The sequence below is a fragment of the Ptychodera flava genome, chromosome 11 (genome assembly GCF_041260155.1).
Source record: "Ptychodera flava strain L36383 chromosome 11, AS_Pfla_20210202, whole genome shotgun sequence".
Lineage (NCBI taxonomy): Eukaryota > Metazoa > Hemichordata > Enteropneusta > Ptychoderidae > Ptychodera > Ptychodera flava.
In genome coordinates this window covers 28,121,808-28,144,025 of record NC_091938.1, presented here as the reverse complement: position 1 = coordinate 28,144,025, position 22,218 = coordinate 28,121,808, and positions in this window count along the sequence as shown.

Sequence of the window (22,218 nt, the reverse complement as noted above, 5' to 3'; positions counted from 1 at the left end):
TGACGTCAAAGTTGGGATCCCTGAACTCAGCACTAAAATATTATATAGGGAATTTCACTTTCGCAACAATGCATACCATCTAAAGTTTCATATTTCTGTCATGTTTATTTCTGAAATCATGTTCAAACTCGAAGATCGAGTACGTATGAGAAAACATTATTTACGTCTACGACATGCTCACAAAGTAAAATTAATTAAGCCTTGCTTAAAAGACTTACAGCTAACATTTGATGATTAGTTCTCATATTTTCGTGTTTCGAATTATTTTGTAATAGTTTTGTTGCTTAAGGCACATACCAGTTTACTCAAGGGACGCCATCAACCCCATCTTAATTGTTAGGCGTCAAATATGACTATTTTATTTCCTTCTTATTTGAACCGGCTGTGTTTAAAAGGATACATTCATTTCTCCCCTTAGCTAGCTGAATTGGCGGCACGATAAAGTCATTCATGACTTCTCAACCCAACTGGCGGCTGACTTTTATTCGGCATCACTCTTTTCAGGTTTTTTTTGTAAAGAGAGGTGCTTCAATTTCCGAGTTATCAATTGAAAGTTGCTGTCGCACTGCAGTAAAAGAGTCCCTCATCGTATCCACAACATATTCAATTTCTTTTAAATAGATCTACATGTAAAGGGCCGCTTCTTAGGCTTTCAATAGCTTGCACTTTCAAGACTGAGTATAAACGTCCCAATCCTATAGTAATCAGAGTTTTCTATACTACGCGAGAAGGCGTATACAACAGGGGAAGTACATTGATCGCATTCGAAGAATAAAGTATCAAATTCTTATTATTCATAATTTTCGCTGTCTTTGACGTAGCCACTACCGCTATCATGTTAAATTGGATAACTTCCTCCTTCAAAACTTTAATTTTATGTACAGAGTTAACTTTTTTTTTAAATGTGATCAATATCTTGTTAGTCCAAAGTATAAATTAGTGTAATTGGCTCTTTACTTTTACTTGCCTTTACTTTTGTCATAATTTCCATCATAAATGTTAAAACATGACGAATCGAAAAAAGGTATGTCAGTTTGTTTGTATCTAAATATTACAACCTGCACCATTAATACATCAGCTATATAACTAATAGACAAAAAAACTGTAAGAAAAGTCACATTTATGCCTCGTGATCTCAAAGTTGTGATCCCTGAATTCAGCACTAAAATGTGATATAGGCAATTTCACTTTCGCGAAACGGCATACAATCTAAAATTTCATTTTTCTGGCATGTTTATTTCTGAAATCATGTTCAAATTCCAAGATCAAGTATGTTTCATACGAGAAAACATTTACGTCTGCGACATGCCTAGAAAGTAAAATTAATTACGTCTTGCTTAAGGTCTTACAGCTAACATTTGATGATTCGTTCTCATATTTTCGTGTTTCAAATTATTTTATAATAGTTTGTTGCTTAAGGTACATACCAGCTTACTGACAAGACTCCATTATTGCAACCTCATCTTAATTGTTAGGCGTCAAAAGCACGCAATCATTTCTCCTTTAGCTGAATTGGAGGCACGATAAAGACGTTCATGACTTCTCAACCTAACGCGTACGGGCGGTGGATCTTATTCGGCGTCACCCTTTTAAGGTTTTATGTTGTAAAGAGAGGTGCTTCATTTTCCGAGTAATTAATTGAAAGTTGCTTTTACAATGAAGTAAAGTATTGCTCTCATCGTCTCAACAACATATTATTTATTTTATTTTAAAGAGATCTACTTGTAAGGAGCCGCTTCTTTTAGGGTTTCAATAGCTTGCACTTTTCAAACTGAGTTTAAACGTCCCAATCCTCCAGGGATCAGAATTTTCGATAATACGCGAGAAGGCGGAACTTACAACAGGGGAGGTACATTCGAAGATTGACCGCATTCGAAGAAAAAAGTAACATTTTATTATTCTTATTATTCCTACTTTTCGCTGTCTTTGAGGTAGCTAGTACCGATATCATGTTAAATTGGATAAATTCCTCGTTTAGAACGTTAATTTCATATACAGAGTATACCTTTTCTTAAACTTTGATCAATATAATGTTAGTCAAATTATGAATAAGTGTATATGCCTCTTTAAAAGATAGCCCCCTCCCCGAAAAAAGAGTAATAGGGAGTTTTTACCTTCTTTTCTCCACTTACCATGAAAATTCTATCGTCAAAAAGAATAGGAGTTTAGTACACATTTGGGTCAAAGTCAGGTGAAAAAAATGCATATATTCTGTCTTTGAATATAATATCGAGTATTTCAATGTAGATAAGAGATTATGAACGACTGACTTTAAATAGTTTAACACTAGCAGATCTCGTTTTATTTCACTACAACTGTTTATCGGGTACTAGCGTTGTCTGCTTAAAGGGAGGCTCTGCCTTTAAAGAATCGTAAAATAGACTAAAAGTCGAGGAATCATGACTTGACTTTGTTAGCTATTATTTTTCGACAAAGCAATTTGCCCAATTTCTCTTTGTCAAGAGAAATAATGACATTTTCATGGCAAACGACTTATAAAAACACGCGTTGTCACAGCCGGATCCGAACCTACAGTTTTTTCCTGTGTGTCAATTGCATGAGAGACGTTTGCGTTGGGCATATTTCAAAACATAAGTAAGTAACTAATTGTTTTAGTTCAATGCAAAAATGTGAAAGAGGCTCCCCACCTAACTATCCAAATGTTTTTGTGTCGAGTTTGTGTTTGATTCGTTGCAAAAATGTGTTCCTACATTCTTATCCGATTGTTTGTGTTAATGAAATGTTTGTTTCGCTTCGGATATTTGTAGGGAGGTTTGGATTAGTGTGTACGGTAATGTTTTGTTTGTGTGGGGAAAGCTTATGGCGAGACGCAGCCGGACCTATGGTGTTACAATGTTGATAGAGTGGCCCTTTGACGCTTGCGTTTCGAAACCCGAGTGTGGTTTCTCATCAGTCGCAGTGTAGATTCTTTCCTTAGTTTGTGTTTGTGAAAATTTATTTTAATGCATTTTAGTGGTCTTGCTCTTCGAGTAGCGAGGCAAGTATATTAATTTTTGGATCTCGTTGTGAATCCGTTTGGTGGTTCGGTTTGTTTGTTCTATGTTTCTTTACTTCTGTAAATTTTGTTTTTGACTAGTGTGTCTTTTAGATTTTTCGAAGGTTTGTGATTTTTTGGGCAATAAGTACTACTGCGGGATACGGATTTTTATGTTTTATGGATCAAGACACTTCTACGTATCATGATCAATGTGTTTGTTGTCGTACATTTTGTTAAATAGTTCGTGTACTTTGTTTATTGTTTGTTCTGTGTCGTCACTGTCTTGTTGTGTGTAATAATAAATGTTTCGTAATTGCCTTTCGCATTCGTGTACGTAATCTTTTGTGTTGACAATGACGATACTCCTACCCTTGTCGAAGGCTTTTTATGGTAACTTGTCTATTGTTTGCAAGCTGGTTTATCGCGATTCTTGGGCACGCGAAATGATTTGTTTCCTTGTTTGAAAGAGTATCTCTAGAAGTGCGAGTTTAGCAGCTTCAGATAGCTTTCAAGTTTTTGTTTTTTGTGTTGTTCGTGGAGTCCAATTTTATGGATGTTTAGTTATTGTTTTTTTCGGTAGTTCTCTTTTTGGAGAATTTGGTGGCCCTGAAAAGGGCCGTTTGGTATGGGTTTTTGTGTAACTCTTGGTACGTTTGTTTGGCGATGTGCCTTGTTTATGCTTCTTTTCGCTGATTCGATGTGCTTGGTGAGTAGCTGTTTTGCCTTTTTCTTCTCACCAGCGTCGCTGATTTCGTTGATTGTATCGTTGGCTGCCTGGATCGTGTTGTCGATTCGTGTGTTGTTTTCTTCCTGTATGCAGTGGAAGATAGTTGTTGATTGACTCAATAAATTTAAAACCACTGTGTCTTTCTTGTTGACGCCACTTTGTTGTAAGAGCTTCGTCTGGTTTATGGCCCGGTAGTTGTGCTCTTACGTTGAATTGCAAGCTTCGTGGACCACTATTTCTTGCAGACAACTATGGATTGATGCCAGTTGTTGTTCGATGTTGTGTTGGTTTATGTACATTTGTTGAAGCAGGTTTCTTGTTTTTTCATGTGGCTGAAGATTTCGTTGCTGACACGATCTTGGTGGTACTAGGGTTCGAGAATGTTAAAATTTGTGACTTACTGCTGATGTTTCTGCAGTTCGGCTGAGTTGCTGGGATGAGGGTCGGGTCTCCGTCATACGATGATCGGTTTAGTCTATCTAGTTGATTCAGTTACATTCTAGCGAATGTATGTCGGAGGAGGCAAATTATTGCTCAGTTTATGGTAGATAGATAGGAAGGCTATTGTTATAGGAGTGTGTTGTGATTGGTCGGTTATCACATCAAGGCTCTGTGTGATTGGTTGTTATTTCAAGTGATTTGATTGGTTGGTGTGTCGGATCCGATGATCCTGATATTTGTTTTTAGTTTTAAGGAAAGATAGGTGACTCGGGTTTTGCATAGCCATAGCATGTTTTCCCGCCACTTTTTTGTATTGTTGTAATGATGGTTTGTTATTGCGTTCGTGATGATAGATGAGGGATACTGAAGGGTATTCTCGGGTTTGCCCACTTTCGACTTAAGTCTGCTAGGCAGAAATAAGTAGTAAAATCGAATGTAAAAAATGTGAAAGAGGCTCCCCACCTAACTATCCAAAATGTTTTTGTGTCGAGTTTGTGTTTGATTGGTTGCAAAAATGTGTTCCTACATTCTTATCCGATTGTTTGTGTTAATGAAATGTTTGTTTCGCTTCGGATATTTGTAGGGAAGTTTGGATTAGTGTGTACGGTAATGTTTTGTTTGTGTGGGGAAAGCTTATTAATTGTTTTAGTTTAAGTAAGTAACTAATTGTTTTAGTTCAAATGTTCGTCAAAATGATCGGAAAAAAGTTCGCCTGGTACCTTGTATCGGCTTATAGAAAAAGAGAAGGGTAGTCAATATGTTGAACAAAACTGGGTAGGATATAATTGACAATGTCGGATCATTCTGAAATCGTCGTTCGTCTGTTTGCTCAACCATTTACAGAAGCATTTGAGTCACCCAAAAAATAAACTGTTTCTCCCGGCCTTCCATCTCGGGTGACTCACAGCCCCTCGTGATACAGGCCTATGCTGTTGCCCTCATGGCCAGTCAATATGTGTATACTGTAAGCTGTCTCGGACATTTAAGTAGGATTCGCCTCGGGGAGAGATATTCTGGCTTTCAAACCTTATCAATTTTATTCTGATACTACCAGTTTTGAATATTCATTTTAAAGCTCTCTGTGAAAGAAAACTTTTAGTCGTCGAAAATTGTATTTTTCTACATAGAGTTAACACAGGGATGGTGGCCACTTTAAATTTCAAATATCTGTAAAGCTTTCAGTAATTTGTTTCCCTAGTACCAAAATTGGCACGGTAACCCTCCGATTTTTATTTTTGAAAGTGATGCTAAATCTGCGTATTTATGTATGCCTGATTATTGTTATTAATGTACTTGATCAGAAAAGGGTAGTTACCGGTGCATGTGTGAGCAAGAAATTTAATTTTGGAATTCCACCAAGATGTTGATTCACTATACATTTTGATATGTGAAGAAACTATGAATATTTTTTTTCCAATACAAAACTAGGTAAATCTGTGTATTTATAGACTCTTGATTATGGTATTAGTGTACTTGATTAGACTAGGGCGATTACAATTTTATGTGTGTGGAAGAAATTTGATTTTGGAATTTCACAAAAAATGATGATTCTTCATTCATTGTGGTATGTGAGGAAACTTTGAGCATTAAAATAGGGGTGGGTAACTCTTTTTCTTGCAAACACTTTTGAAGGGCCTAATTTTTCAGCCCATGGCCGCAGCTTGCGAAGGGTTAATGAATCAAATCCGATGATTTTTTTGGAGAGGGTAACATTTTACGATTGATGAATGGGGGGTCAAATTTTAGAAATTTGATTTGGAGGGGGGTCACTTTTTACTTTTTATTTGTTGCTCAAGTTCCACTGAACCCCCCCCCCCCGAAAAAAAACGAATGCTCCCTAAGGGTTATGAATGGGTGCCATAGCCAAAATAAAGACTAGGATGTATGTGTTTTGTAACACACAACATGCTCATGCTGTCCTATGTTATTGTTTTAAGGTAAAGGGCGACGAATTCGGACGCGCACGCGCTTTAGAACGTTTCTGCGCAGATTTAAGTCCAGCCTGCCGCAAATGAGTTATTTTGTAGCGCATGTATTTAACATCACCTATCATTGTTGAAATTGCGCTTTTACCTAATTTTTTGACCCAGTCTCTTAGAAATACATGTGACCTATAACCTTGTCATATTTTGATCTCCTAGGACGCTGGTTTTTATTCAATATGAGCGAAAAATTAACATTTCTCTCCAATTTACATGGCGCATATTACCCATTCACCTGGAGATACTGTAAAAAGTAGCGTGGTGACACCCTATTATTAAAAGTGTAAACTAAATGGTATTATGTCAGGGTTTTATTCGCCAAGTTTGGTCAAAATGACACCATTCAAAGCGACAGGAAGAAAGTTCGAACATTATTTAGTGATGTAATTTCGATATCGTCATTTTGTAATCGATACTTATATTAAAATTTCTTTACAAACATCATGAAAACTATACATTCGATAGATATGGATCTTAAGTGTTGGTGTTTATTAAAATTCACTCATTTGCTAAGCGTTTTATAATTGCTTTCTTTAGTTTAAGTGAATTATATCATTTTTATTTATTTCTGACGACGCCATTTTAACGTCCGTTTCCATGGAAACGAGCGTGGTGACCCCCATTTTTTATTTCATTTTTGCATTTGCACAACTTCCAAGAATATTTGTGCAAAGTTTCAAGAAAATGACACCACAACCTAATTTTGACGTAATTCGTAGTACTTCACCTTAATGTGCTTTTATGTATAGGCCCCGCAACAAATCTTAAGCTAGTCTGACTTTATATATCTCTTCGGATCTGACATGACACTGCGGGCCGAAAGGATGCCTGATTAGGAAGTACTCCGCGAAGCATATTTTCTACCTGAAAGTGCTTTAAGTCGGTTGCTTTTGACGACAGTGAATATTGTATCGATTTATTTTCAATAGTATATCGATCGAAATCTGCTCGTGTGCCGCTCGTGTAATCGGGTCACCTCATGAATATTTCCACATTTAACAATGTAATATATACTGACGTATATGCCATTCCATCAACGTATCTGTTGGTTTCTTTTACTCAAATTAAATCAAATTACATTAAACACTTTTTTCAGTTTTGGTGATACTTTTATATTTCAATATATTTTTGGCGCACTTTTGCCGAGTTTGGCGCCATTGCGAGCAGGGAACGACCTACAAGTGAGCAAGACAACAACTGTATCAAGTTCGAACAAAAGCATATCAATCGATAAGGTTCCCTACACGATTACGGTGGAGACTCTGTGTCCATTCGCCTCCGTTCTGTGTTATTTATCGAATTTTTTGCAATTTTCACCTTTCATATTCGCCCAAATTTTGTATAAACTGCAACAACTTGACAAGTATTTGGTCTGTACAACTAACGACACGCTTACTGATTAAAATGCGCCCATTTAAGACCCTTGTTCTGTATATGTAAACGCTGTCAGATCGCCATTTTATTGAGGGCAGGAGTATATTTCAGTGATCGGAATAAATACGATGCAAATAAAACAAGTTTCGTCAAGAAATTCAAAAATCTATAACCAAATGAATTTTGTATATCAACCAAAGGATCACCGTGTCACTCTTCACCGTCATTGGTTCAACTGCAGAATTTGAACCGGCGAGAATCTATCTTAGATGCAACTGTTTTCTATGGGTAATCGAGGTTATTGGCAACGTCGTAAAATGAAAAATACATCTGGAAAAAACCGTTGGTTTAGCTTTTTCATTTCACCGTTATTTTTTACAATATTTGAGATTACACATCTTATTTTTATGAAATTACGAGTTAACGATAATTTGTGCTGCTTGCTATGTTTTCACCTATTTTTGCATATAAGTATTATCACTCAGGTATTTTAGCAATTTCTCCGTGAAATTCTTGCCAAAATATCATACGTGAAAAGGCAACATAAGCTTATAGAGGAAATGGAATATGCAACCTTTTCATTAATATTTTACTGTGTAGCGAGAAAATCCGGTGAAATTTTCAACACGATGCAGGAGGTGGATTTTACTCTCTGTACGCGTACTCAACGTATGGGTGGCGAAAAGTGTATTGCCCAAAATAGGGCGCCTTGGGCCGTAGTGTTTCCTAGATTGACTAAGAAATACATATAGTGTTAATGCAACATCTTCATTTTGCCCGTAATACGAACACGATAACGAAGAAACAGTCATTCCCAGTGATACGAGATTGTGTAAAATAAGCATACTTCAAGTGGTTGGACGTTTTCTCGACCAGATCAAACTCTTCTGAAGCCAAAATGTAAGTGAACGATCCGCATTTTCGTGTTGAAAACAACATTAAATCAACGTTGGACTAATTGCTGTAGACCATTCATTCAGTTGGAATCTAAATATCTTATTAAAGAAAGCAAATGTCTTTAGTATCACAAAAAATCATATCTAGTCAAGAGTATTTCTATCTATCTATCTATCTATCTATCTATCTATCTATCTATCTCTATCTATCTATCTATCTATGTATCTATCTATCTATCTATCTCTCTCTCTCTCTCTCTCTCTATCTATCTATCTATCTATCTATCTATCTATCTATCTATCTATCTATCTATCTATCTATCTATCTATCTATCTACTATCTGTCTGTCTATCTATTTATCTATTTTTCTATCTATCTATCTATCTATCTATCTATCTATCTATCTATCTATCTATCTATCTATCTATCTTTCTATCTATCTATCTATCTATCTATCTATCTATCTATCTATCTATCTATCTATCTATCTATCTATCTATCTATCTATCTATCTATCTATCCATCTATCTATCTATCTATCTATCTATCTATCTATCTATCTATCTATCTATCTATCTATCTAAATATCCATCTATCTGTCTATCAATCTATCTAAACAGGCTGACTCCCATTTAAACTTTCAAAAATAGGGTGACCAAATATATTATAATCGCTTCCATTCAAGTATAAGTGAAGATCGAAAAAAAAATTAGTTCCGCCTGATGATTGCAGGATGCATGAAACTTAAGTAACAAATATAATTACTCGAAGTACTCGAAGCAAGTTGTGTTATTATTTGGCTAGGCTTTAATGGCATCGAGCTCTGTAATTTCCCCCGAGGACATCTGTGCACTTTGGTAATTATATATAGAGCCTAATTCCCCGTACACCGAACGACTGTGGCTGCTTCGCGAACGAATGCTTTTCCGTGTAGCGGCCCTATCTCAGAGCCGTGGGCGAGGGCACACGGCCTCTACACGGGGATAGCGAGTCCGCGACATAGCTACATGAGTGAGGAATACTGAGGGATTCATATGCATGGACCTACTTTTCCGTGAATAAACCTGTCAGGTATATATGATATTTCACTCTTATGTTGGGAATGAACGATTATAGGGACTGTTTGAGTAAAAATCCTTCGCTCATATTATGCAGTCATGGCCATGTCACAGCTTGCATGATTGCACTTTGCGGCTCCTATGCTGCTCATGGATACTAATGTTCTGTATGAATCAAATATGAAAACCAGTAATTTAAGGATGTGTATTTATTTTTTACGTTATATAATATCAACGTGAGTGAAAATTCATTCATGAAATGTCTTGAGCTGCAAGCGGGACGTCGCAACACTGTTACATTCAGCCGCGGCTACACTGGTTGCTATCTTGTAAATAATCGGTCATCATTAAAAGATGACTGCTTTGCAAAATTTGTATGAAATTTCTAAACAATGAACTGTATTTTTTACGAAAATTATTTATTTACGAATCAAAAGAGCTTGTTTAAATATAATGAAAACGGCGTTCGGTTCGTATTCTAAAATCGGTACGAGTCTCTCGAACAAGTCGAAGCTATTACGACGAAAATTCAATGAAATGGTACAATTCCGGAAACGTGATGCACAATATACATGCACAATACAATAAATTGAATCTTCAAATGAGCAATATTGCGAACTATCGTCGCAATCAGAGAACAAAACGGCGTGTCTACTCATATTTCTCACAGGGTTTTCTCTCGACTGCTGACATCGCGGAAATTGCGCACAAAACACAGTAAAGGGTGACACAAACACAGCGTAGCGACCTGTGATTTTGCAGTAATGTATAGTCATAGTAGTCCCTTGGAAAAGACAAAATATCGCCTGTCATTCAGATTTGGTGACGTGCATGACGTGGGATGTCAGCGATGTAGTTGCGGTTCTGTCTCAATGGATGGATACTGGCGCAACTTTGTGTTCAATATTTTGATGGCGGTGCTTAAACTTTGAAAACAGAAGCAAAACTTGAAATACTGTATTAATGATGGAATATTATGGAAAATTACAGTTATGTGTAGGCACACTGCAGTGATGGTCGATCTCGATTGCAATGAAACACAACCGTCTGATCAGCGCCCATTGGCGCATATTTTCATTGATTAAAATCCCTGAATTCGAACCAAATCGTGTGCAAGGGAACAAATAAGACAAACTTTGAGTCAAGGGAACCTGTGAGTGACAAATTAGCAGAAGACGGAGAACAGCAGAGCACATCACAAGCTTGAAAAAACATAAAGTCGATGTTAGTACGGATGATGCATGCGCAATGCAACACAGATGACGCAACTAAACAGGGTGACGATCGTAATGGTATCGGGGACGCGCTTCCTGGGAAGGCAAAATCAACATCAACAGTGACTGCCCCAAAAATGTGAAGGCTCGACTTGTTTACTGCTCATCTGAAGGGACATAATAAGCTCTTACCTTACAGACAATAAAAGACTAGATTTACTTCAAAATACTCACTGGATATCAAGAACTTAAACTGTTGGTAATTTGTCATAAAAAATCCTATTTCTGATCACTATCTAATTTCGCAAATAGATTTCGGTAGAAGGTCAAAACCACGAATTCCGCCCGAAAACAGATTGCGTAAGTCTTGTAGGTCTTTATTTGATTTTGAAATTACTATTTAATGGGGTGTGCCATATATACTAATGATAGAAAACTTCTGTTTTCTTCAATGAAGTTGCATTATCCAAAATTTGATACTTTAAATGAAAGAGAGGAGTCTTTGTACATTTTAAGTACAAAGGATAAGCTGTCTCTCATGAAATATATTACAAACACTGTTTCCCCCAGCAGCTGCAGGTAAACACATAGACAACTATTTTATTTGCAACGTTCAGTTTTGTTCGTGCTGTACTGCACTTTCCGAAGTATATTGTTATATAATAAAGTGCATAACTGTTATTAAATGCCCCGGCAACGTTGATCGTGATATTTAACTTACAGTCTTTCAATGTTGCTTCAGTAAACGCCCGTGCTGCTGCATGAGTAACTAATACTCTGTCTAGGATCATATAAGCTTATAAGGTTGTTACTTGATATGGACAAAGGCTCTTTTGACGATCAGGCAGACAACATAGAATGTCTGTAATGGAGCAGCGTCACGTGTTCAAAAGTCAGAGGCGGAGAAATGAAATAATTCATCGCAAAACAACACCGATAAAACACAAATTCATACAAATTCGAGTATCCACAGTGTCCTTTGTTAATATAAGTCACGATATCAATGTATTATTATTAAATCTTAGTGCATGTTGCTTTCTCATACTTAGTTTTCATAGAAAAGACAATCAAGGATCAGCCTTTTGCCATGCTTTGTATATAAATTGCAAATTCCCTTAACGATAAGTAAGCAAACACCGAGCAATTGAATAATGTAATTTATGGCTTGTATGATGCATTTACGATGACTGAAAAAATATACTATGTTTTGTAAATATTTTCAAGTGAAGATATCAAATATGAACGGTTCAAGAAATGTTTAGTTAGTTGAAAATAGGGGTGGTCATGGAATTAATGTCAACAGTGCTTTATTAGCATAACAATGTGAAGTATGAGCCTAGAGAGACACTCAGTAATACAATATATCATTACAAAATACAAAATAACATAATACTACGTTGTTGAACAACAGTGTTCAGCGCACAATTTACAAAAAAGACCTAATATTTATTATATCGTATTGGTATGTATTCAGGTATGTGAGAGCAACGACAGAGATGAAATCAGTATATCTATTTTACCTTATATGGTTTTCCTTTCACTCTTGTGAGGTAAGTTTGATATAACATTACAGTACAGTAGCACTGATATGATCTGATTAATTACGAATTGGTCCATGTGCGCCAGGCAAAGAATAGGGAAAGTATGATGTTATTGATCCTTGCTTTAATATGTTGAGCGACATGTTGTTACCGAACAGTGGACGCAAAAGAGTGAGCATATTAAGACAAGTCTACTTCAAGGATCAAAACGTGAAACACTTATGCACAGGCGGCTTCTTCCAGTAATCGAAAAAAACCAAATTAATTATTTTATAATAGAAAGCATTCCGTACAAATGTTGAATTTCTCTTATATCCTCATAGGGAACATATTGCACTGGACCAAATCTATGTGATCAGATTTGTAGACTCGGCCAAAACGGTGAAAATGTGTGTGCTTGTTTGGACGGATACTTGAGCATAAACAACGGAACGCAATGCCAGGGTAATGTACTCGACCTACAATTGACATTTGTCACCGCCATTAAAACCTGATACACTCTAGCTCTACAAATCTGTTACGTACAATTGTGAAGCCTAAATTTCTCTTCAAAAGTTTACATAATACTTGTACTATTTTACATGCGTGTCATTCATACCAGTATTATTGTCTAAACTATACACATGTCGATAACGAGGTAAATGCCAATAAGGTAAACTGAACAAGAGTGTCAAGATCATAAAAGATCTTATGTGTAGTTTTCTGTTAAAATACCAGGATATAAACTAAACTCGTACGATGTAAAATATATATATCCCTCAGTTATAAAAAAGATGATATTTTATGATTTAAACTATTTCTTGATAACATGATATGTCAAAGTGTCAAAACAGTAAAAACTTCCTCTATGGTCTATGCTGTTTTTCTTGTTTCATGCTTGTATGGTTTACTTAAAGTCTTTTTCATTATTGATAAGAAGAAAATATTATGTCAACAATTGCACAATGCTTTGGCTTAGATAAAAATATGTTGTTAGCTTCAATTTCCATTCTATTTTTAACAGAAAACAAATTCACCTATCCCAATGAATTGTGATATATATCTTTGTTTGACTAACATAAGCAGAAGTGTCGCACGTCAACACAAATCAGGTACGATCGGAAAAAATGCCTATTCCGATCATGCAGAACATGAGTTTGCTTTAATTTTTCTACAAAATGTACGCAAATTTATTATGTGATTGCAGATCTCAAAGATGACTTATTAGCATGTGGCAAGCATTTTTAAGCTCTTATCTCATCTCAGCTTGCCCCGTTTGTGCAATCAGTGACTTTTGCTAAACGGTGACACACCTATAAGCATGTTTCCGGTTGGCCTACGTATGTAATATAATCTAACAAAAAGTATGTTGTCTGGTATTATCAGATATTGACGAATGCAGTACTGAGAACGACAGAAATTGTAATAGGTTATGTAACAACACGATGGGATCTTTCACATGTGATTGCCTTGATGGATATCGACTTCTTGCCGATGGTTCAACATGCAGAAAGAGTGAGATCGTCGTCTCTTTTATCTTTTCTAAATAGCAAATATTTGATACTAGTTTTGCTCATTATACAAACATCTTAGACAACACAGATTCTTTTCATCTTTTTCAGATTGTTGCGAACCTTGTAAAAATATTTTTATGATATGTAACAGTGCAATCAATTATCGTATGATACCATTCGATCCCATTGATTGTTAACGATTATAATCGCTATACAAAATCGCTATTATAACATACAAAAACTTTCTGAAGGCACTTTAATGATGAAATGATGAATTATTTGTCACACCCAAATGTAGCAACACTTAACTAACGTTCAAGTTATCGTTGACTAGATATGTTTTACTTATATATATATATATATATATATATATATATATATATATATATATATATATATATATATATATATATATATATATATATATATATATATATATATATATATATATATATATATATATATATTCTAAATTTTCCATTTAGTTTGTGAAAGATTTGAGTTTCCATGTATGGATGAAGTCTGTATTGCAAATCGATTGATTTGTGACGATGTACAGGACTGTAAAGACGATGAAAGCAATTCACACTGTGGCGGTAAGTTGAAGTACTGTGCGTAAGTTCAATGTAAAGTGATACATAATTGTTGTTTATTTTTCATTTCAATATGATAGTTTACAAAGGTAAGCTAGCTTTATCAGAATCTTCTTTTTTCTAGAGACCAAGATGACGTATACAAATTAAATTTTATTTGCTGATATAAGGTATCATCAAAGTTTTATATGACGTTCTATATTGATATCTAATACATTTGAGGAATTTTCTCTTTTAAAATGGCAGAACTATCTTATATTGCGTATTGCAACGACGAATTAACATGTGCAGGGCAAGACTCTATTAGCACGAAATAAATGATTAGTAACACATTTGCCGCTACATTAGGAGCGGCAAATGTGTAACTAAGAATTCAATTTCAAATACAATGTATCAACGTCCTTTTTTTTGATCGCTGCTTAAATTTATTTCTCCCAAAATAAAGAAAAATTATAAAATTCAAAAAAACACATTTGCCGCAGTGAGTCATTTTAAGTCAACGTCAATAATTGAAATGTTGTCATTTTCCATCTCCAGTTTCAAAATATAACCATTTTGTTTACCTTGAGCAAGAGGTTTTTTAAGAAAGTTGTTTCGTTGGCAGAAAAGTAAGATTTTGAAAATCTAAAGAAACATCGATAAACTAATCGTTCATCATAGATTTAGCAAAGCAACTTTTTCTTTATTCCAATTTGCATAACGCTTTAATAGTTCATTGTTCCATGCCTAATACAACGTCTTCATTTTAATTTGCTGGCATTATTTTCAAATTACATTGCACCATAATGGAATTTTGTTTAAGTCGTCTCTGAACTTTCAAAATATTTTCCAAGATACAGCCTACTTTTCAAAATATCGTTCAATATATTGGTAAACACAAGAAAGGTAGGCAAATATGAAGAAGACTTATTGTATTGTATTGTCCAATTTATCGAGACATACGTTTGAAAACATGAAAAAAGTTAGCAAATTTATTTGCCAAACAGCAACTTTTTAACCTGCCCATTTTTATAGTCTATTTTTCAAAATATTGTTCAATATATTGGTAAACACAAGGAAGGTAGACCAATTTATTGCTGATTCTGATTATATTGTCCAATTTAATTGGACATGTTTAAATATTGCGACATACATTTGAAAATAAATAAAAACTGTGGTAAATTTATTCGCCAAACAGCCAAATTTAACCTGCCCTGATCTTAAAACTGAAAGTGTCATTTCAAAATTTAGGTTATGTTTTGATATGTCCAGTGAGGAGAAAATGTATTTGCACTAAAACAATTAGAGAAATCTGAAACACAATAGAAATTCCGAAATTAATCCAGAACGTGTTATAAATGTTTGTAAATTAAGACGTGACAGCGGAATTTGTTCGATTTAGCGACCATAGAAGTTAGATGAATGGTTTTGAAAGCTTTAAAATGTACGCAAGAAATACATCTAAGTCTTTACGAAATAACATTGGTGTAAACGTGCTTCAAATACCGTTGTATGCATTTATTAATTCGTTGCACAATCCACAGGGGGCCTGCTCTGCAACTCTTGTTTGTATATATATATATATATATATATATATATATATAATATATATATATATATATATATATATATATATATATATATATATATATATATATATATATATATATATATATATATATATATATATATATATATATATATATATATATATATATATATAATATTATATACCGATTGTTTATATTTAAAATGGAATTAAAAAATTAATTAGTTATATTACTTATTGTATTAACAAACATTAGATGAAGTCGTTATAAAATCGTGAAAACAGTAAAGAACACAAACAGACGGACGTCTCGTTGTTTCCCTAGGGAGTTTGTGTCATCATAAGATATTGTAAGCTTCCGGAAGTCAAGAGTGGATAGCTAGAGACAGAGTTAAGGTTTTATGGGACTAATTTGAACATTTACGGAGAAACGTGTTTTACAATCATCAAACATTTTTTTTCGGGCAGGAGTAAACATTAGTTGTAAAAAGTAATTTGGTAAAAGTTGTCGAAATTACAAGGTTATTAGAATGTGAAAATGAGTAAATAGTCAAATATTTGCTGTCCTTTTGTTCCTTTTGAAAGATTGTGTAAAAGGTGAATTTTCTTGCGGAGATGGTTCGTGTGTTGCTAATCATATGGTATGTGATGGAAAATACGACTGTTCTACAGGAAGAGATGAAAGATTATGTAGACAAGGTATTATGATTATATACTTCGATCTTTCAATTGCTAAAGACACCTAGTATGTTCAACACTGCACTGAAAGCAGTGGTGGCTCTACCAATACAATCCTCCTGCCACTTCATTACAATAAAAAATGTGCTTTAAAATATTTACACCTATTGCTTAGAATACGCTTCAATGCAATGGCTTAGTATGTTATGGAAGAATGGCAACGTCTTTGTACATTAAGTGACATGCTCTGATAAATTTTAAAGTTAGGCGTTATTTACTAACTCACCTAGTGTGTTGAACATTGCACTGAAAGCAGCGGTGGTTCTACCAATACATCCTTATACCACTGCATTAGAATAAAAATGTGCTATAGAATAGATAAAAGTGTTGCTTAGAATACACGTCAATGCAATGACTGAGTGTGTTATGGACGAACGGCAAGTTGACGTGTTTGTGCGTTTAATGACATGTTCTGATAAAGCTTAAAGTTAGTAGTTATTTACTTTAACACTGTTCATTTAGTAATGTTTGCGTGCGCTGATATCTGTAAGCCATGTCAATTTATTTTGTTTCAAACACGACTGGGCATAATTTAGGATAATTGGATGGTAAAGTAATTAATCTGCAAATATAAGCTCATATGCTTTTCTCTCTGAGCATGAACGTAACCATCTGTTGTATTTGCAGATTGTGGATACGATGTGTCTGTTGCGCCAGGAGAATCTGTCATCGTAAATTCGCCGAACTATCCCAAAAATTACAGTGATAATGTTAATTGTTTTTGGACCATTGCTAACATATATGGTGGTAGTATTAGACTTGTTTTCGACATCTTTGAGACGGAGGAGCTCTACGATTACGTACAGTATGGTACTGGACATGTTGCTGATGTTGATACGTACAAGCATCATGGCAATATAATTCCCGAAGCCTTAACATCAACACAAAGTGTCTGGATAACATTTTATTCGGATAGGTCCGTGACAAGCCGTGGATTCAAGTTTGTGGCAAGTGCATTCGGCGGTAAATATCAATAGAAATGATCACTCATCGAAGAATTTCAAAGGGTAGAAAATTAAAGTAGATAAATAAATTTCAAGTAAACTCTTATTTCCGTAAAGCCTATCATTTTTCATCAGTTTGTAGACTCATTTCAATGGCAACGATCTGGTAGAAATACCACATTGCTACCAAGAGAATCAGTTTTCTTAGAAATTTCATTTTGTTTCTAATTAATTGTAAGTTTCGTTCGTCGGAGACAATTTTGTAATCTAAGGCTAGGGAGTACAGACTGACGCATTCTAAACCAAAGGAGTGTTTGGCCTCATACAGAGTAATAGCACCCGCCTTGCCCATTTTGAACTACTTAGAAGTGTAGCTATGCGAAGGATTATCGAATTTATTCAGCACTAGAAACAGCCGTAAAAGTGGGGATTTTTAGGATTACGCCCAAACCAATCTGTTTTTTCACGATGAATCTATGATGTTTTAGGCCAACTATTGACTGGCTGTATCTACATAAACTTTACACAGGAAATGTTTAATTGCGGGCATTTAGGAGTCGGGTCAATGACAATAGTTGCAAAACAGATGCTAGATCAGGCCTGATTATAGCACCGTACATGGGCCACTGTATTTTGAACCATGAAGACTTGACATCATGCTGATGTCAGAAATATGTAACAACAGACGGAGAGAAACGTCATGACTTTCAACTGCGTGGCGTACAATAAACATGCTTGACATGAAGCAATGGCAGAATGTTCACTACAATACAAGTTTATTAAAACAGTGTTCAATGATTTGTTGTTGAACAAATTATTTTACTATAATTATATATAATCCCATGGTATTTTTCTCTGTTTGACGTCTTCGTTCGGCGAGAAGTTTTACGGCTCCGCGAAAAGCACGAGTATACGATGACGTCAAACAGAGAAAAATTCCATGGGATTATATAATTATCACATTAACAGTCTCCTTATTTTTCTTTTGACGTAGATAATTCAAATTATTGTAACAAATTGCATGAATTTCGTCGCGATTTTAGTTTTATTTACGAGGATTACTTCCACGTCGTCAGTAAAGCGGCCTGTCACCCAGGAGATAGTTTCATTCATTAATCCCCTCAAGTTGAAATTTTGCTGTACATCGAATGGTATCTCCACCAATCAGACATACAGATTCGGTCAGGTGAATGTGTCAATCATTGTCTTGCACTGTACCGATGCCAAGGCAAGTCGGCCATCGGCGGACATTGCTTTTACCGCGCCAGTGAGGATAGTCATAGTATTCAAAGTTATTTAGAATATTAACAAATAGATTTATGAAGTAAATGCAATGACACGAGACAGTAATCCTTATTCTTAGAGATGTCATGGCTTTTGAAAATATCACACAAGTTTACGACCTTGGCGAGCGCGAGAGATACCGTTCGATGACACACAAGGAACCTCATTGCATGTTTATGGCCAAAAGGCTGCCGTCACCGCACCGTCTCCGCGGTTTCAACTCGTAAATCCCGATATCGGTCGTCAATCTTTTCGTCTTACGGACTTTGATGTTTGCAGTGACACATATCTCGCCCGTAGATATATCCTAATTTTGTTACTTGACGGAAACTCTGTTCTGTAATACAGTTGTGAATGTTGTCTGAGTCAACTTTCGAAATACATCGGATTCCACAGTGCTGCACTGCAGAGTTCAGACTACACGCAGCAGCTTATGTCTTCGCTACAGCCTTACGATGAAGGTTTGATTCCGAGAGAGAATTTACGAAACCTTTTGTGTGATGAAGGAAATTTATCGTTGTTAGTCGAGTGACTTTATTCTTTTACCTCCTATCTCGCTTTCCCGAAAATAATACAATACTTGTTTATTCAGTTGAACTTACGCTGAGGTGTAGATTTCGGGTTTATCGCCAACCGGGAGCCATTAAAATAAAACGATCGACGGCTTCCCCATTCAATTCTCGGGAAAAGCTACAGTTTTATCGACTAGAACTTTCGTTCGACATGTCTTCTATGATTCCATGTCTTGATTTATAGGGTCACGTTTTTTAAAAAAATGTCTTGAGAGCACGGCATCGATCACGACAAATCGGTCTGTGTCGCGACGTGCATGTATGATCGGTACTATACAGGAAAAACGTTCCGCCGGTTGATGACGTACAACAGGGGTGATATGGATTCCTTATCTGTAATGGTGTACGTCACACAGGTGGAGATACGGGCCAGCTCATGTGATAAGAAAGGAAACTAAACCACAATACTGGCATTATATCGTGTAAATAACAAAATGCTATATCAGGTTTGTCAAGAGCACTGCCCAATGAGCGAGGCCAAAAGCAGAGTCTTTCCTATTTCAGCACAAGTGCTCAGCCTTTTCCGGGCCTGACCTATAAGCCTAAGTTCAAAGAGCGTCTGTGCCAAAGTATGTCAGTCATGAAGAGCTAATCTTAAGCTTAGGGGATATAGTTGCGCACTCGACGACCCAAGTAATTAGCTCTGCTGACTTCTTGCCCATGGCATATGCCAGTAGCATCAATGGAGATCTAGCATTATTAATTACATACCACATGATGACGCTCTAATCGAATCTTCGATTTCTCAAGAGTCTCTTTTGAGAGATCGCATAAATTATGGTTTTATGTCTTTTCACATTATTAATAATACATTCTACAACATCGCTAATTGACGATCGAATTAAAATTCTGATAGACAACATGTTTGTTAACCGTTTTGATTTGTTGCAGAATGCGGTTTTGATGGTCGGTTGAGATCATTGGAAAATTTGGTAACCACTTCCCCGTCATATCCGAATAACTATGAAAGCAACATGTACTGCTTGTGGACATTTACAAATGAAGATGGTGGTCAAATACAAATACATTTCGACCATTTTCAAACGGAGGTATTTTATGATCATGTACAAATTGGAAGTGGGACTCTTCCTAGTCCAAATGCCTCGATGCATTATGGGAGCGATATTCCAGAAACTTTTCAGTCATATGGATATGATGCTTGGATGACATTCCGCTCAGATGACATACTGTCTGGGTCCGGTTTCCGAGCAACAGTGTCAGCAACAGGCGGTAAGAATGAACACTAAATGTCAGTATAGTTGGTTTGACATTTATACGATCATACTTGCATGCAGAGATTCACCTATTGCGTTACTGTTAACGCGTTGGTATCGCTGTGAGTAGATAGATGTCAGAGTCATATTAATATTTATACCGAGCTCATGTAACAATGAGGCGTTTTCCCGCCATCAGACTAATTATGTTTTTGAACATGTCCTAAGGTCATCATGATGATATATAGTCATGCTATTATACTCTATTATATTTCTCATTACTTACGACTCATACATAGGTGATCTTTATCTGATGCCAATATTTGATAGAAAGTGACAATGCGAGTTTTAAGTTCTTAAATATATTCTACTATTCATGCTTTCACTCAGTAAGCGCTCAAAATCGCTTTTTATACCACATATAATTAAAAACATTGAGGCTAAGAAGCGGTCAAGAGGATTGCAGATATATGATTTTGATTTTAATAAAGTTGCTTTTATCATATCATTGTAGAGTGCAGATACGAGTACCAGCTGAATCAAGCAGATGAGATTACAATTACTTCACCAAACTATCCGTACAATTACCATGAAAACATCGAGTGTACATGGATTATTATTACAAACACAGTTCTGGGGAGAATTGGACTCTTTTTCGATAGTTTTGACACTGAGTGGTATTATGACACAGTAGGTTTTGGAAGCGGAACGACTCCAGATGATGATACTGATTTGTACCATGGGGATTACATTCCCGAGAACTATACATCAACTGGAGGTGAAGTTTGGATTATATTTTATTCCGATGAAACTGAAGTAAGCAAAGGTTTCCAATTAACGGCGTTTGTGATTGGTAAGGAGCAAAGTAATAAATTTATGTCAATCCATTGCAATCAGTGTCTTAAAACAACAAATTATTAACAAGACTCATTAATAAATGAATTTGATCGTGGCAAAGTTTTTCATTTATGACCTCAAACTATGAAGCTACCAATGGTCATTGTCTAAATTATAATGATGAAAATTTAATGTTGTCAGAATTCCTATATGTGATGTGCTTACTTATCCGGTCAAATTAATCTTACATCAATAGCACATTATAATTGTCCATTATATGACTCAAAAAAGGGATCAATCTGGAATTAAATTGACGGCGGCAATTTGTAAGGTCGTCCATCCATATTTGAAAGAAATATTGTAAAAAACTCAATCATCGATCGCATCCCGTAAGATTTATGCCGCTCAAATTTTCAGTTACACCAAGATTATCTTGATCGGCTGGTTGATTTGATCGTTTAGACAGCCATGTGACATCAAAATTGAATTGTAAACTTTGGGTAATTTACAATAACAAGATTCTTGACGACAGAACTCACCTCACAGTTGGACAAAAGGGTCAGTTAATCAACTTCCTGCTTATGTGATTCCATGCCGGAGTCACATCAATCGAGGCTCCTGCGCCGAATGCCATTTAATACCACTGGAATTGGAGTAATAATAAGAAAAGTGCCATGAAATTCAAATGTTTACAGAAAATTCCTATTACAAAGCAAGACATAGGCATATTGTTTATTGATCTAAACAATAAGTACACATAGAGTATACACACATTGACAAAAG